The sequence below is a fragment of the Adiantum capillus-veneris genome, chromosome 10, assembly GCF_014529385.1.
Source record: "Adiantum capillus-veneris isolate H3 chromosome 10, ASM1452938v2, whole genome shotgun sequence".
Classification (NCBI taxonomy): Eukaryota; Viridiplantae; Streptophyta; class Polypodiopsida; order Polypodiales; family Pteridaceae; genus Adiantum; species Adiantum capillus-veneris.
Window position 1 is genome coordinate 30,550,079 of NC_140940.1, and position 14,663 is coordinate 30,564,741.

At 41.5% G+C, this 14,663-nt stretch overlaps 1 long non-coding RNA gene across 1 annotated transcript in view; it reads right to left on the reverse strand.

The window, feature by feature from the left end:
* Positions 1 to 6,897: 6,897 nt before the first annotated feature.
* LOC147448637 (uncharacterized) overlaps positions 6,898 to 14,663 on the reverse strand; it is an 82,084-nt gene continuing 74,318 nt past the window's right edge. Inside the window, exons 3-4 of the long non-coding RNA XR_015189514.1 lie at positions 7,352 to 8,120; positions 6,898 to 7,233 (exon numbers count right to left, since the gene is read on the reverse strand). This is a non-coding gene — a long non-coding RNA (uncharacterized LOC147448637). The remainder of the gene's footprint in view (positions 7,234 to 7,351; positions 8,121 to 14,663) is intronic.

A 14,663-nucleotide genomic window follows, 5' to 3' on the forward strand; every position in this document is an offset into this window, starting at 1 on the left:
AAATACAAGGCATGGAGGTGGGAAGAAAAAGAGCAATGCCCTGCACAAAATGTTCAATTGGTTCTACAGAGTTTTAGCGGGAAGAGAAAGGAAGAAGACTAAAGTGCAAAGAAGCTTGAAATGTAGAATGGAAAAAGTGGTTAGCGTGAGGCGATCAATCATATCATGCTTCTAGTGCAAAAGATCAATTTCAACGGTGGTTGGTGACAAGGCAACGAAATGGCAGACGTTGGATGGAAAACCAATAAATTTTTGACACTAACCATTCGCATATTAAGCATACATTGTAATGCCACATGATTTATTGACGTCCCAATCACTAGTTTCATGTAACAAATTTCGACAATTTTGGAGTTATTTTGGACTTTTAATGACATTATTGAGTTTTTAAGTTTTTTTTTTTAAATTAGTACTTTATGAGTCACAACTCACAACTTGAAGTTCATTTCTTGTTTGCACATTCTAGAAGATGCACTCGAGCACAAACGCACGCGCACTCACATCTTGCACCACATGGACGATTCATACGAGCAGGCTGGCACTATGCACAACAATACCACCACAACCACTCACACCGTAGAAAATATGCAGCCGAAACCCATGCAAAATCTACGGCTTCAAATACACATCCGCAACCACAAGTGGATAACTCAGTGCCCCAGCCCACTCCAAACACCCAAGAGCCTCCCCAATTATCAAATCCATATGATCTACGCAACATGCGACACATATTTGAAGGTCTCGGCGATATAACCCATGCCACTCACACACCTCTTCCAGATCCCCCATCGATTTCACCTCTTCACAGAGCAACGCAAGAAACTAGAGAAACAGAAGAGGAATATTGAGGTACGCTTGAAAATCCACCGCAATCACCTCCTGCCACAACCACTGGTGCTCAGGCCACCCCACATACTACGCCACAAAAGTTTCCACCACGAATCAAAGAAAGAGTAATCAAGGTAATACCAGGAAACCTGATATCTAAAGCAAAAGAGTCTAAGCGAAGTAAAATACAAAGGGAGAGGGAAAAGAAGGAGGCAGCTAAGAAGGAAGCCCTTAGAGTACAAGAAGAGAAGAGAAGACAGAGAGAGCAAGAGGAAAGGCAGAGAGCTAAGGCTGAGAGAGATCATTTAGCCAACTTACAAGCACGAGCAGAGGTAGAGAAGAAGGCGGCACAAGATAGAGCTCAAGCCACCCAACAAGAAAAGGCTGGGAGCTCAAAGCCTTAAAAAATCCCTCAGAGAGCCAAGAAATGTGCAAAAAGAAAAAGGGACAAGGTGACACCAGAAGACCAGCAAACCCAAGAGGAGAGGAGGAAAAAATACAAAAATGATCCTCCTTAATGGGCTAGGTAGGTGGTTCCTCCACCACCACCAACAAAAAAAAAAAAAGCGGAGATGGAGGCCAGGCACAGTGGCTCTGTGTGAGATCAAGAAATATCAAAAGAGCACTGAGACAATCATACCCAAAGCGGCCTTCTCTCGGGTGGTGAGAGATATGATTGATGAATATAGTGACTCCGTTACAAGAATACAACGCGCATCTTTACTGGCCCTATAGGATGCCGTTGAAGATATTTTGATGCAACTTTTTCAAGATGGCCAAATCCATCTCATCCTCTATCTTGAAGCCCCGTTCCGTGAGGCCTTTTAATAAACCTCAACAAGCGAAACCGGAAGTTTTTGTCAGCCGCATAGAGATGCTTCAAGAAATCCGATGGCAACCACGCCATGTCGGATCCCTCGAAGATTATGGCATATTCCTCCATGGGTTGTGCCATGTAGTCAAGAACGCTTTTGAGTGCCTTTGCATGAAGGTTGGCAGTGGCCTGCATGTCATTGTCCCCTCGAACACATTGAGTAGTTCATGTGCTTGATCTGCAAGTCCTACCTTTTCTAATTGTGTGAGAAGTGCATCAGTAAACGTTGCAATGGGTTCGTTCGCGAAGAAGATGCGAAGAGAGCTTAGAGCTAGAGTTCTGTGAACGTGAGAAATGAAGTTTAAAAACTAGAAATTCACTTATATATCCAAAGTCACTTTTTGAAAATCACTTAAAGTAATGTCAAAATAACTTAAAACTTTAATTTTAAACAAAATCACGCGACAAAACATTGAAAGACACCAACATTGAAAACATTTGTGCTCCAAAACAAATAAATTGCACGTTTCATTCGAAAACTTGAACAAGCTGAGAATAAACAAGTATGCGCAAAAACAAAATTCAAAACACCGTATGTATTAATGTGGACAATGTTGGAATTAGGGTTGTAGAGAAACACACACAGCTTGGAGAAGACTAAGGAAGCTCAAGGCACACAATAGAGAGTGTGTTACTTAGTGTGCAATGGAAAGATAGATAGCCCTAGAGTGATGGGCGTATATACAATGCACGGGGGAAAAAACCTCCTAAAGAGGGAAAAAATGCCCCGGCGGTCCTAGTGTGTTCACACACATCACTACCACATGTCTATGGTAACAAATCCCCCCTGGAGTGATGTGGTGTGGCACATGAGTAAAGGGAAGTGCCATGCGCTGAGGACATGATCAGTCCACAAAGGGGAGTAAGCCCAAAGCTTTGCGGAAAGCTTCAAGCTTCTCACGAGACAATGCCTTTGTGAAAAGATCTGCAAGGTTGTCCTGTGTTGGCACATAAGCCAAGTTGATCTCTCCTGCTGAGAGCCTCTCCCTGACATAATGGTAATGCACCTCAATGTGCTTTGTGCGAGCATGAAAAACTGGGTTCCTCGCAACTGCCAATGCGCTCTGACTGTTAGTGTAGATAGTGTTGGCAGTGTCCTGTCAAACACCCAAATCAGCCATAAGGCGTCTAAGCCATACACACTCAACCGTAGCTGTGAAGACTGCCCTGTACTCAGCCTCACAACTCGAAGTGGCCACAGTAGGTTGCTTCTTGCTCAACCATGATATACATGAACTACCAAGCATGAAACAAAAACCACTTGTGGACACTCGCGCGTCAAAACAACCAGCCCAATCTGAGTCCGAAAAAGCATGTAAGTCTGGCGGCAACGATCCCCCATTGGGATAAAACAAGCCAAGATGTAAAGTGCCACTAAGGTAGCGGAAAATCCTCTTGACAGCCTGCCAATGCTTAGACCCTGGGCTATGCATAAATCTGCTGACCTGTGAGACTGCAAATTGAATATCCGGCTTCGTGTTGCATACATAAATGAGGCAGCCAACATCAGTTTGGTAAAGAGTGACATCAGTAGAATCGCCAGCATCATGTAGACTCGACTTCAAACATGTTTCCATGGGAGTGGAAATAGGTTTGCACCTCAAGGCCAAACTTACATAGCAATATCTCTATGTAACTTTTCTGACACAAGGCAATACCACCATCACACTGCTTAAACTGTATACCCAAGTAATGATGCAATAGCCCCAAATATTTCATCTTGAAAGTAGCATTCAAATCAGCCTTAAATTCAGCAATATGTCTCTCATTTGGTCCAGTGATCAGCAAATCATCCACATAAAGAACCATAATGAGAAGTACATCACCCTCACGCTTTACATACAATGTGCTTTCTGTTGGACTGTTACGAAAGCCTCGTTTAACCAAATGAGTGTCAGCTTTCTCATACCAAGCACGAGGAGATTGCTTCAACCCATACAAAGCCTTCTTTCATCTGCACAATTTGTCCTCTTGTTCTTTTATGACAAAACCGCGAGGTTGCGTTACATAAACTTCCTCAAATATGTCACCATTCAAGAAAGCAGTAACAATGTCTGATTGATGTACATCCAACCAAAATGAGCTGCCAATGCACATAGAAAACGCACAGTAGTCATACGACAAGTCAGAGCAAAAGTCTCTTCATAATCTATGCCTTTTTGTTGTGCATAACCCTTTGCAACAAGTTGAGCCTTATGGCGATCAATCTCACCATCCGGCTTGCGTTTCAACTTGTAAACCCACTTCGTACCAATGGCCTTTTTGCTAGGACGCAAATCAGATAAAGTCCATGTGTCATTTTCTATGAGTGCATCATATTATGGCAGCCATCCAATTTTTTGAATTCTGTGCTTCATCAAAAGAGAGAGGCTCCTCAACATCATGTAAGCTAGACACAGCCAAAGCATAAAAATCTGATGCATAAGATGCATGGCGAGAGCCTGAACGAGTATGACTAGACAAAGGTGCATCCAATTTACTGTCACGCAAAGTGGCCACATATTAAAATGGCACTATGTATGGTCGAAAGTCAAGCTTTGCCAAATTTGTTTTGGGTGTTTTATCCCAAATTGGTGTTTTATCCCACGACTAGCGAGAAATGCATTAAATTCATGAGACATATACTCCCTCCCTCGATCAGAACGGAGGGTGCCCATAGTACATTTCGAGACATTTTCAGCCATAGCCAGAAATTTTTTGAAGCACATAAAAACTTCGGACTTCGCTTTAAGCGGAAATATCCATGCATGCCTGGCGTAATCATTAATGAAAGTCATGAAGTACAGGTAATTGCCCAAGGACGGAGTTTGCATGGGTCCACAAACATCACTATGCACAAGCTGCAACCTGCATGTGGCCCTAACTGAACCATCCTTTGGAAACTTAGAATGTTGCATTTTACCCAGAATATAGCCTTCACAAACATGTTTGACAGATGCTTCAAGAGGCGTCAAAGAAGCAACCATATCAGATTTCTGTAAACGCAGCAAACTGGCAAAATTCAGATGACCAAAACGTACATGCCAAAGTTTTGCATCTGAAATAGCCCTTGAATTTGCAACAGCATTTGTAAAAATTTGTCCACACTTGTCATACAAAGTGAGCTTATACAGCCCACGGCACAAAAGCCCAGATGCAACAATTTCATCACCAAAACTGAGATCATGAACTGTACATCTGTCATCCACAAATTTGACTACAAGTCCAAGTCTAGCAAGTGCGGATACAGACAAGAGATTCTTCTTGATCCGAGGTACATAAAGTGCATCAACAAGTGTGAAGGAACATTAGCAGTAGTGAGCACAATCTTTTCAACTCCCTGAACTGGATAAGAGGCGTTGTTGGCACAAGTGACTGAATTCCCATGAGGGACAGACTCGAGAGAGGTAAACAATTCACGATGTGCGGTAATGTGCTTTGTAGCACCACTGTCGAAATACCACACATGTGAATCTGCAGCAACTCGCAAGCATGCATCATGGACAGCAGGGTTGTAAGTGCACTCTGCGCTAAAAGCCCATTCTGCATCAACATCAGCAACACAGTCTCCTTTCATAGAAGACTCAACAATGGCTGCATTTGTAGTGGAACCAGCATTTGCAGTGGAACCACACTCTTTCTTCTTAGCCTCTTTGGCCTTCAACTTAGGACATGACTTGATCAAGTGATTATTAGCTTTACAATAATGGCAACGCATCTTCTTTTTGCCCTTATCACCAGAATTGCTAGACGAAGTGTTGCCAGCAGAAGCATAAGGAATAGAATTTTTTCCACTCGCAGCAGAACCATAAGAAGTGACTGCATTGCTGTTACCACCCTTTATTTGAGAAGCAATAAAAGCCTATTCAACTGCACGCTGCCTAGTCCTGTTTTTTCTGGAAAGTGACTCTTGCAACAGCAATGTGCATAATGCATCAAACTTGACAACTTTTGGATTTCCTTGGGTCATAAGTCTCCAAGTACTAGCAAAAGTCTGGTAGGAATCTGGTAAGGCATCAAGAACAGTCTGCACAAGGGAACTGTCTGAAATGACTTCACCTGCAGAAATAAGTTGCTCATTGATATCCTTGACACGAGCAAGGCAAGTGTCCATATCATCTTCCTCATGCATAATCTTTGACTCTAGCTCTTCACGCGGCAAAGCAATTTTAGCCTCATTGCGACTTGCATAAAGACCAACCAAAATATCCCAAGCCTGTTTTGTAGATTTTGCTGAACGAATTTGAGGAACGATGGTGCGCTTCACAAACAATGCAATCAATTCATGAGCCTGCGCATCCTTTTCATCCCAACGAGATTTTTTTGCCGTAGGCAAAACAACTCTAATAGCAGCAATCCACAACATCGTCTGCATCCTCAGAACCAGGACGTACATCAATGACTTGCACAATATTCCAGACGCCCTTTGACACAAGAGCATGTTGCAGCATGTAAGCCCACATAGGGTAATTGTCCCTATCCAACCTGTCGTCAACGGCAAACATCTTGAACACATTTGTGTTGTTGTCAGCCATGGTAAATGCTGCACCTGATGTGAAAACTGTCCGAAAATAGGAGAAATGGAGCGGGAACAACACGTGCTATATAGCACAAATCGTAGAAGACTCTAAGGCACCTGTTATGCAGAAAGCGGCACTGACAGAAATTTTGCACAAAATGACGAAATTGCTTGTGCTGACCTGCCTGTAGTGGGAACGGAGGCCGAAATGAGCCCAAATCGAAAATCTGAGCAGATCGAGCTGTACGAGTATACCCGAAGTATTTGTCGACCTGCAAACACTCGCCAAAGCTCACTAAAATGGAAGAAAGTGAGCAAGCGTGTACTGGAGCAGTTGGCGACTAAGCCCGGGAGGACGCAACCTACTCTGATACCAATTGTTGGAATTAGGGTTGTAGAGAAACACACACAGCTTGGAGAAGACGAAGGAAGCTCAAGGCACACAATAGAGAGTGTGTTACTTAGTGTGCAATGGAAAGATAGATAGCCCTAGAGTGATGGACGTATATACAATGCAGGGGGGAAAAAACCTCCTAAAGAGGGAAAAAATGCCCCGGCGGTCCTAGTGTGTTCACACACATCACTACCACATGTATATGGTAGTAGACAAAATCCATGTCAGTTATAAGCTTTTACAAAAATACATCGCGAAAACGGAACGGTCTCACACAGAAAGCTCTTGTCTTTCCTGGAGCGAACAATCTTTTCATTGATTACAAAGAGATATTGCTTGGGCAAGGTATATATGAGATTAAGATACTCGCGAAGGTGATTAAGATGCCAGTCATTGTTCACTATAATGTGGTACACTACATCGTCATGTGGAGATGTATTTTTTGGTCAACTAATTCTCTAGCAGCAACCTCAGAGTCTAGTGCCTCCCATTCTTCCATCATCAGCTTCCATCTTTTATAGGGAAAGACCATCGACAAGCTTTGCTTCGTAATATGGTATCTGAACACCACCTTGTCAGCAACTATAGAGCACTTGATTCTATCTTTCTTGTGGTTGAACACCTTAGTTTCCCATCTAGCTGCAAGAAACCCATTGATCACACTTCCCCCTTTGCAAGTCCACATTGTTGGTGTCTTGTGAACACTCTGAAGCCGAAATATAAACATAAACACATGAAGAGACATAAACCATGTTACCGTGGCTTTATGGGAACCATAGGTGCACTTCATTGCTACTTGCATATCCACCTCGATTCTCCTTTTGGTTGCTGCGATCAAGGCACTGTCTGGCTTAGGCCATTCCAAACTCTCCGAGGTTGGCGAGTGAACCAGAGATAGATTACCATATCCATTTCACCTAGGTGTGACATAAGTATGATCATAAAAAAAAATGCACGTGAGGCAAGCTCAAAGGACTGACAACCAGCATAGAGCAACTTGCCAAGCTCAGTGTGGATGGCCTCAGAAGTTCCTGTGAAGGACTCTATTGGCTACCACTCTACAAAATCGGATGAAAAAACATCTTTAAACATGAGCAAAAAGAAATGGAAATCTTACAGTCATCAAAAGCAACACACAAGGCAGAAATACTAAATAGATAACCGAAAAACTTGCAAGAGGAGTAAAAATTACAATTTGCAGGAAACCTCAATGGATCCACTGCTGTCTCTAGCTTCAGTTGTGAAGCAACATACACATGCTGCACCTTCGCAAGCCTCTTACCTTCTTGTGTTCACTTCAACTCCATGATTCTTCCCTTCCAATGGTGTGCTCTAGAAGCCATGTGTCTCCTTGAGACCTTGTGTGCACCTCTTAAGCTGGACTGCATTATCACCCACATCATTTGTTTTAACTCCATCGTCACCCAATATCCATTGTCATCTTGTACATTGCTGCATGAAATGGAGTCAATGACACTCCTAGGTCGTCGAGTACCTGATGGTGCCATGAAAAATAGTGGCACAACCTGCACACAAGCACTTATGATTAGACATTGCATCCATGTTCTCAATTGTATAAAAAGCAAGAATCTTGATGGTACACAAAGGTGAAGGATGCCACTTACTGCTATACTGCTCCACCTGCTTGTTGGCTTAATGTGGAAGATAATGGTGCAAATCTTGAGAGGGAAGTCGATCCTCTCTAGAGAGCTTAATGGAGAAGGAGCAAGAAACCTCTTGAGGAAAGAAAGAGGGATGATGTAGCAGAAGGATATGCTGTAGACTTCAGCTTTAGCTAGAGGTGTTTAGTGAAGCCCATGGAGTAATGGAGAACTTCAGCTTGAGGAGAATGCAGCCCTCAAGAATGCAGTAATCTTGAGGAGGAAAAGGAGGTTAAAAATTCTGCTGCAGAGCTTTTAGGAGGGAAAACTGAAAGGAAGGAAAGAGAAACAAGGTGAAGTAAAGAGAAGTGAGAGATGGTACAGTAGAGAGAGAGGGAGGGAATGATCAGCACATTTTTGGAGGGACCCCCTTTTAGGAGAGAGAGGAGGAGAAACTAGCAGCCAATAGAGAGAGAAAGGATTGGTTTTTACTCAACTATTTAGAGAAAGGTTTATTTTTTTGAATTCATAAGAGATTTTCTCTTTGTATTTTATAAAAGAGTATAAGTTTGACCACTTACTTTTAGGCCCTGTCATACCCACCATTTTAGTCCACATGGCATCCACCCATTTGCCCCTTCCATAATCTCCTTTTAATCCCATGCCAAATAAAGAGGCCCCCTTAGACCCCATTCCCTTCCTAATGGGACCTTCTGTTCCATTTTTGTATAATAGTAAACTGTAAGGATACTTGCATAGAGGACTTGCATCTGACTGGTTCGAGCCTGCCCTTTTGTTGAGGATTATCATGTGATTGTCATTCTCATGACCCAACTGTATGCTCTCTTTTGCTGTCAGGCAGGGATCCCGATAAGAAAAAGCTTTGTCACTCTTAGCGAGAGCTCTCCGACTTGCACTCACTTTCAGGTTCACATTCAATACATGGTGATTTCCTTGCTTGGGAAGTTGAAAGACGTCACCCGCCACGAGCTTTCAATCTCGTGAATATTCTTACTCACTTCATACTTGCCCAATACATTCAGTCCCTGGAGCTTTTGACTGGTTGAGTCAGAAGAGAACAATGCATCATTGCCGACATTTACCCGTATAGTGTTTGACTCTTCAACTCTCAATGGCTCATTTGAATTTTCACTCCTTCAAGAAGGGATTGTAGTGAAGCCAAGAGAAATCCATTCGGTGATGAACTGTCATCAAAAGGATGTAGATGTGGCTCGAGAGAGATTTTGATTATCAAGTAAGGTGCCGCCTTTGGCGGAGAAGACATCCGATCATGTAATAAGGCAGTGAAATGCATATACTAAATAAAGCTATCATCAATTCTGTCTATATAAACAACAAACATCTACAACACTGCAGGCCAACAAGTGTGGGACATCACGGAGGAGCAGCAAGACCCCTCTATCGGCAAAATCCCCTCCCGCCCTTCCTTCATCTCCCCTGCCTACCACCCCTACGCAACCCCTCATCAAAGGTGTTCATTCCTCCTCCTCTTCTACTGCTCCGTGTGGAATTTCATCATCTGCACTTTGAGAGCTTTTTACTGAGTGTCGCTTAAACGTGATGCACGCAAAATTTATACATTTCAATCTTGATTTACTTCGATTGTAATGAGAATTAAAGTACATTCAAGCATTCATTCCTTTTGTCGGTCTTGGAACTCTCCTTAGAGCTCACTCCAGTCACCCGTTGGATCCCCTAAGCCCTACTGAGAAAGCAGTAGCTATTGCCAAGTCCGGGCAGCTGACACAACTCCAGAGGTGAGCATCTCACCATGTTAGGCATGCCAGTTGTGAGTTAATATGGCCTCACATGAGCATAAATTTTGTTGCAATTAATACTGATGCAGCTGAGGATGGGATGCATTTCATAGAAATTATCCTTAATGAGCCAGAAGAGCATGTTGTTGCTCTCGCAGATGCCTAGTCCCTCCCCCCCCCCCCCCTTCTCTCAAAGCAGTGGGCTTGGTTAATCAAGCCTTGGTTATACCAAGCCAACCAGACTCATCTTGCACCTGCCTACATGATTTCTCGAAGCCACCACATCTCTGGCCATTCTAACACCATTTATCTTGCTTTACAATAGTCGATAAGCAGTACCTCTTTTCACATCTCATAGCCACACCACCTTTAGCCCTCCTGTGCAGCCTCTTCACCTCATAATACCTTCCACCATTGGTTGCTGATTTGAACTCTTTGAAAGAATGGTGCAAGATGGCATAGAACCAAGTAGAGTGACATTTATATGTGTGTTCAAAGCATGCAGTTGTATAAGGCACATAATCTATGGTTTTTTGCTCCATGCACTTGCGGTAGAGAATGGACTTAAGGTAGATCTAAAGGTTGGAAACACTCTTGTCGATATGCATGCGAAATATGAATGTGTATTTGATGCTTATGTGGTATTTTGTGTGCTTCCTAACAAATGTTGTATCATAGTGTGCACTCATATCTGGATATGCAGAGTATGGCCACAATCATCTTGCAATTGACATGTTCAATTCTGTGCAGGGCGAAAGTGTAAAGGCTATAATTGCAGGATATGTCCAACATGGGCATGGCTTGCAAGCCCTCAAAATAGGGATTTTTTCTAGTTCTTTTACGTTTATGGAACTATGTACTGTGTGCTCTTTTGTGATACTCGGACTTGTTGAGGATGATTCAATTGAATCACTTGAAGATGATTCATTTGAATTACTATCTTTATTGTGTTTAGGTCTTCTGTCTGGGTGTTTCTTTTTTGTGCTCTGTTAACCTGTTGAAGCTGACATAATCAAATCTCTTTCCACTGCAAGGAGTTGGAATATCTGGTGCTTTGCTCACTGGGCAGATATTCTTTGCTCACTGGGTTCACATATTTTATTGATAGATATTGATAATCAGACCTATTGAATATGATTCATTTGAATCATTGTCTTTGTTCTTTGTAGGTCTTTGGTTTTGTATTTTGTCCAGGTGTCGTTGCCTATTTGTGTTTGTTTAATGTGTTGAAGTTGAGATGATTGAAGCTTTTTCCGCCGCAAGGTTCAACGTCAAATATTTGGTACTCTACTCACAGGGTTTAAATTTTTTACCGGTATGCAGGGGTATTTTTTAGAGCCTAGATCAGTAGCCCTTCTAGCGTCCATGTTTGTTTCTAGAAAGTATTAGATTTTGCTTTATAGTATGTTTAATTTCAAAAAATAAAACTTGAAAATTTGCCTTGATATGATATTTTGAGAATATAGCTATGCAAATAAAACAGAAATAATGTTAAAATTAAATTATAAGAAATAGATATACTAAAAAAAATGAAACTCCAAATCATATATGAAGCAAGTTTTGATTTAGGACATGCTCAGTTCTAGTTTTTTTTTAATTTGCACTTTGTTTTCCTCTCATGACGTATTTGTACAGGAAAAATAGAAAATAAGTCTGTGTTTAAATACATACCATCGTCTTTTCTTAAAGACTTGGTTGTGTTCCAACAAAAAAAAACTTGCATGTAAGTACACTCTTACGTCTTTCAAAGACAAAGTAGTACAAAAGAAATATGAAATTTCCTGCTTGAATGCATGCTAGTGTCTTCTCTAGAAGACTTGGTAGTGCTCCTTCAAAGCAGATAAAGTATTGTGCTCAATCTTATCAATAATTTATAATCTTGGTACTCATGTTAAAATTATACAAATTTAGAACAATCCTTTTTTTATGCTATACATACTGGAAATAATAATAGAATTTATGATATTGATTTGTATATGTCAGTTAAGTAATAATGAGGACATTTTTGTTTAGTATCTTTTATGCTGCGCTTGACAATTCATTTAAAAAGAATTATGTTTTGCATTAAAAAAAAGGTAGTTCATGAAGTTTTATATTTGTATATAAGAGGTTTCTTTATCAAAATTTTATGCTCATTGGTCACAATCAAGTAGTATAGTATAAATTGTCATATTTAAGGGTTTTTTTATTTGTTAAAAATTTAATGATTTCGGTTTTTGATAATTCAATGATTGACTCATATATAATTCATAGTCATGTTTTTTTGTTTGGGTAGAAAATATATTTCTATCTTGCTTGAATATATGCTTTGTTGGAATTAGGGTTGTAGAGAAACGCACACAACTTGCAGAAGACGAAGGAAGCTCAAGGCACACAATAGAGAATGTGTTTCTTAGTGTGAAATGGAAAGATAGATAGCCCTAAGTGATGGGTGTATATACAATGCTCGGGGGGAAAAACCTCCTAAAGAGGGAAAAAATACCCAGGTGGTCCTAGTGTGTTCACACACATCACTACCACATGTATATGGTAACAAATCCCCCCTAGAGTGATGCGGTGAACGAGAGATGGCACATGAGTAAAGGGAAGTGCCATGCCTTGAGGACATGATCAGTCCACAAAGGGGAATAAGCCCAAAGCTTTGCGGAAAGCTTCAAGCTTCTCACGAGACAATGCCTTTGTGATAAGATCTACAAGGTTGTCATGTGTTGGCACATAAGCCAAGCTGATATCTCCTGCTGAGAGCCTCTCCCTGACATAGTGGTAATGCACCTCACTGTGCTTTGTACGAGCATGAAAAACTGGGTTCCTTGCAACTGCCAATGCGCTCTAACTGTCAGTGTAGATAGTATTGGCAGTGTCCTATCCAACACCCAAATCAGCCATAAGGCGTCTGAGCCATACACACTCAATCGTAGTTGTGAAGATTGCCATGTACTCAGCCTCACAATTCGAAGTGGCCACAGTAGGTTGCTTCTTGCTCAACCATGATATACACGAACTGCCAAGCATGAAACAAAAACCACTTGTGGACACTCGTGTGTCAAAACAACCAGCCCAATTTGAGTCCAAAAAAGAATGTAAGTCTAGCGGCAATGATCCCCCCTTGGGATAAAACAAGCCAAGATGTAAAGTGCCACTAAGGTAGCGAAAAGTACTCTTGACAGCCTGTCAATGCTTAGACCCTAGGCTATGCATAAATCTGCTGACCTGTGAGACTACAAATTGAATATTCGGCCTCGTGTTGCATACATAAATGAGGCAGCCAACAACAGTTTGATAAAGAGTGACATCAGCAGGATTGCCAGCATCATGTAGACTCAACTTCAAACCTGTTTCCATGGGAGTGGCAATAGGTTTGCAATCCTCAAGTCCAAACTTACATAGCAATGTCTCTATGTAACTTTTCTGACACAAGGCAATACCACCATCACACTGCTTAAACTGTATACCCAAGTAATGATGGAATAGCCCCAAATCTTTCATCTTGAAAGTAGCATTCAAATCAGCCTTAAATTCAACAATATGTCTCTCATTTGGTCCAGTGATCAGCAAATCATCGACATAAAGAACCACAATGAGAAGTACATCACCCTCACACTTTACATACAATGTGCTTTCTGTTGGACTGTTACGAAAGCCTCGTTTGACCAAATGAGTGTTAGCTTTCTCATACCAAGCACGCGGAGATTGCTTCAACCCATACAAAGCCTTCTTACACCTGCACACTTTGTCCTCTTGTCCTTTTATGACAAAACCGCGAGGATGCGTTACATAAACTTCCTCAAATATGTCACCGTTCAAGAAAGCAATAACAATGTCTGATTGATGTACATCCCAACCAAAATGAGCTGCCAATGCACATAGAAAATGCACAGTAGTCATACGACAAGCGAGAGTAAAAGTCTCTTCATAATCTATGTCTTTTTGTTGTGCATAACCCTTCGAAACAAGTCAAGCCTTATGGCGATCGATCTCACCATCCGGCTTGCATTTCAACTTGTAAATCCACTTCGTACCAATGGCTTTTTTGCCAGGAGGCAAATCACATAAAGTCCATGTGTCATTTTCTATAAGTGCATCATATTCTGATTGCATGGCATCCATCCAATTTTTTGAATTCTCTGCTTCATCAAAAGACAGAGGCTCCTCAACATCATGTAAGCTGGACACAACCAAAGCATAACAATCTGATGCATAAGATGCATGGCAAGAGCCTGAATGAGTACGACTAGACAAAGGTGCATCCAATTTACCTTCATGCAAAGTGTGCACCAGCCATTTTGTCATACCTCTAGCCTGCTCATTTTTAGCCCTTTCCTTATAAGGAACATCATGTAAATCTGCATCAGTAATAGGCTGATCTGTAACATTTTCAGAAACCCCCATAGGCTGTACATTTGCCTCATTGGAACTTACATTCGTATTTCCACCACCAAAAAGAGGCAACAAAGTGTCATAAATTTCCTATGAGCTTACATTACTGTCTCTAGTACATGACAGCAAGGGGTGAATAGAATCTTCCACAAACACTACATCCCGTGAAATCAGAATACGTTTTGTATGTGGATGATACAACCTGCAACCTTTGCTTTCAGCACTATAACCAACAAAAATACATTTGATAGCTTTATCATCTAGTTTTCTGCGTTGTGCTTGTGGCACCAAAGCATATGCTAAACAGCCAAAA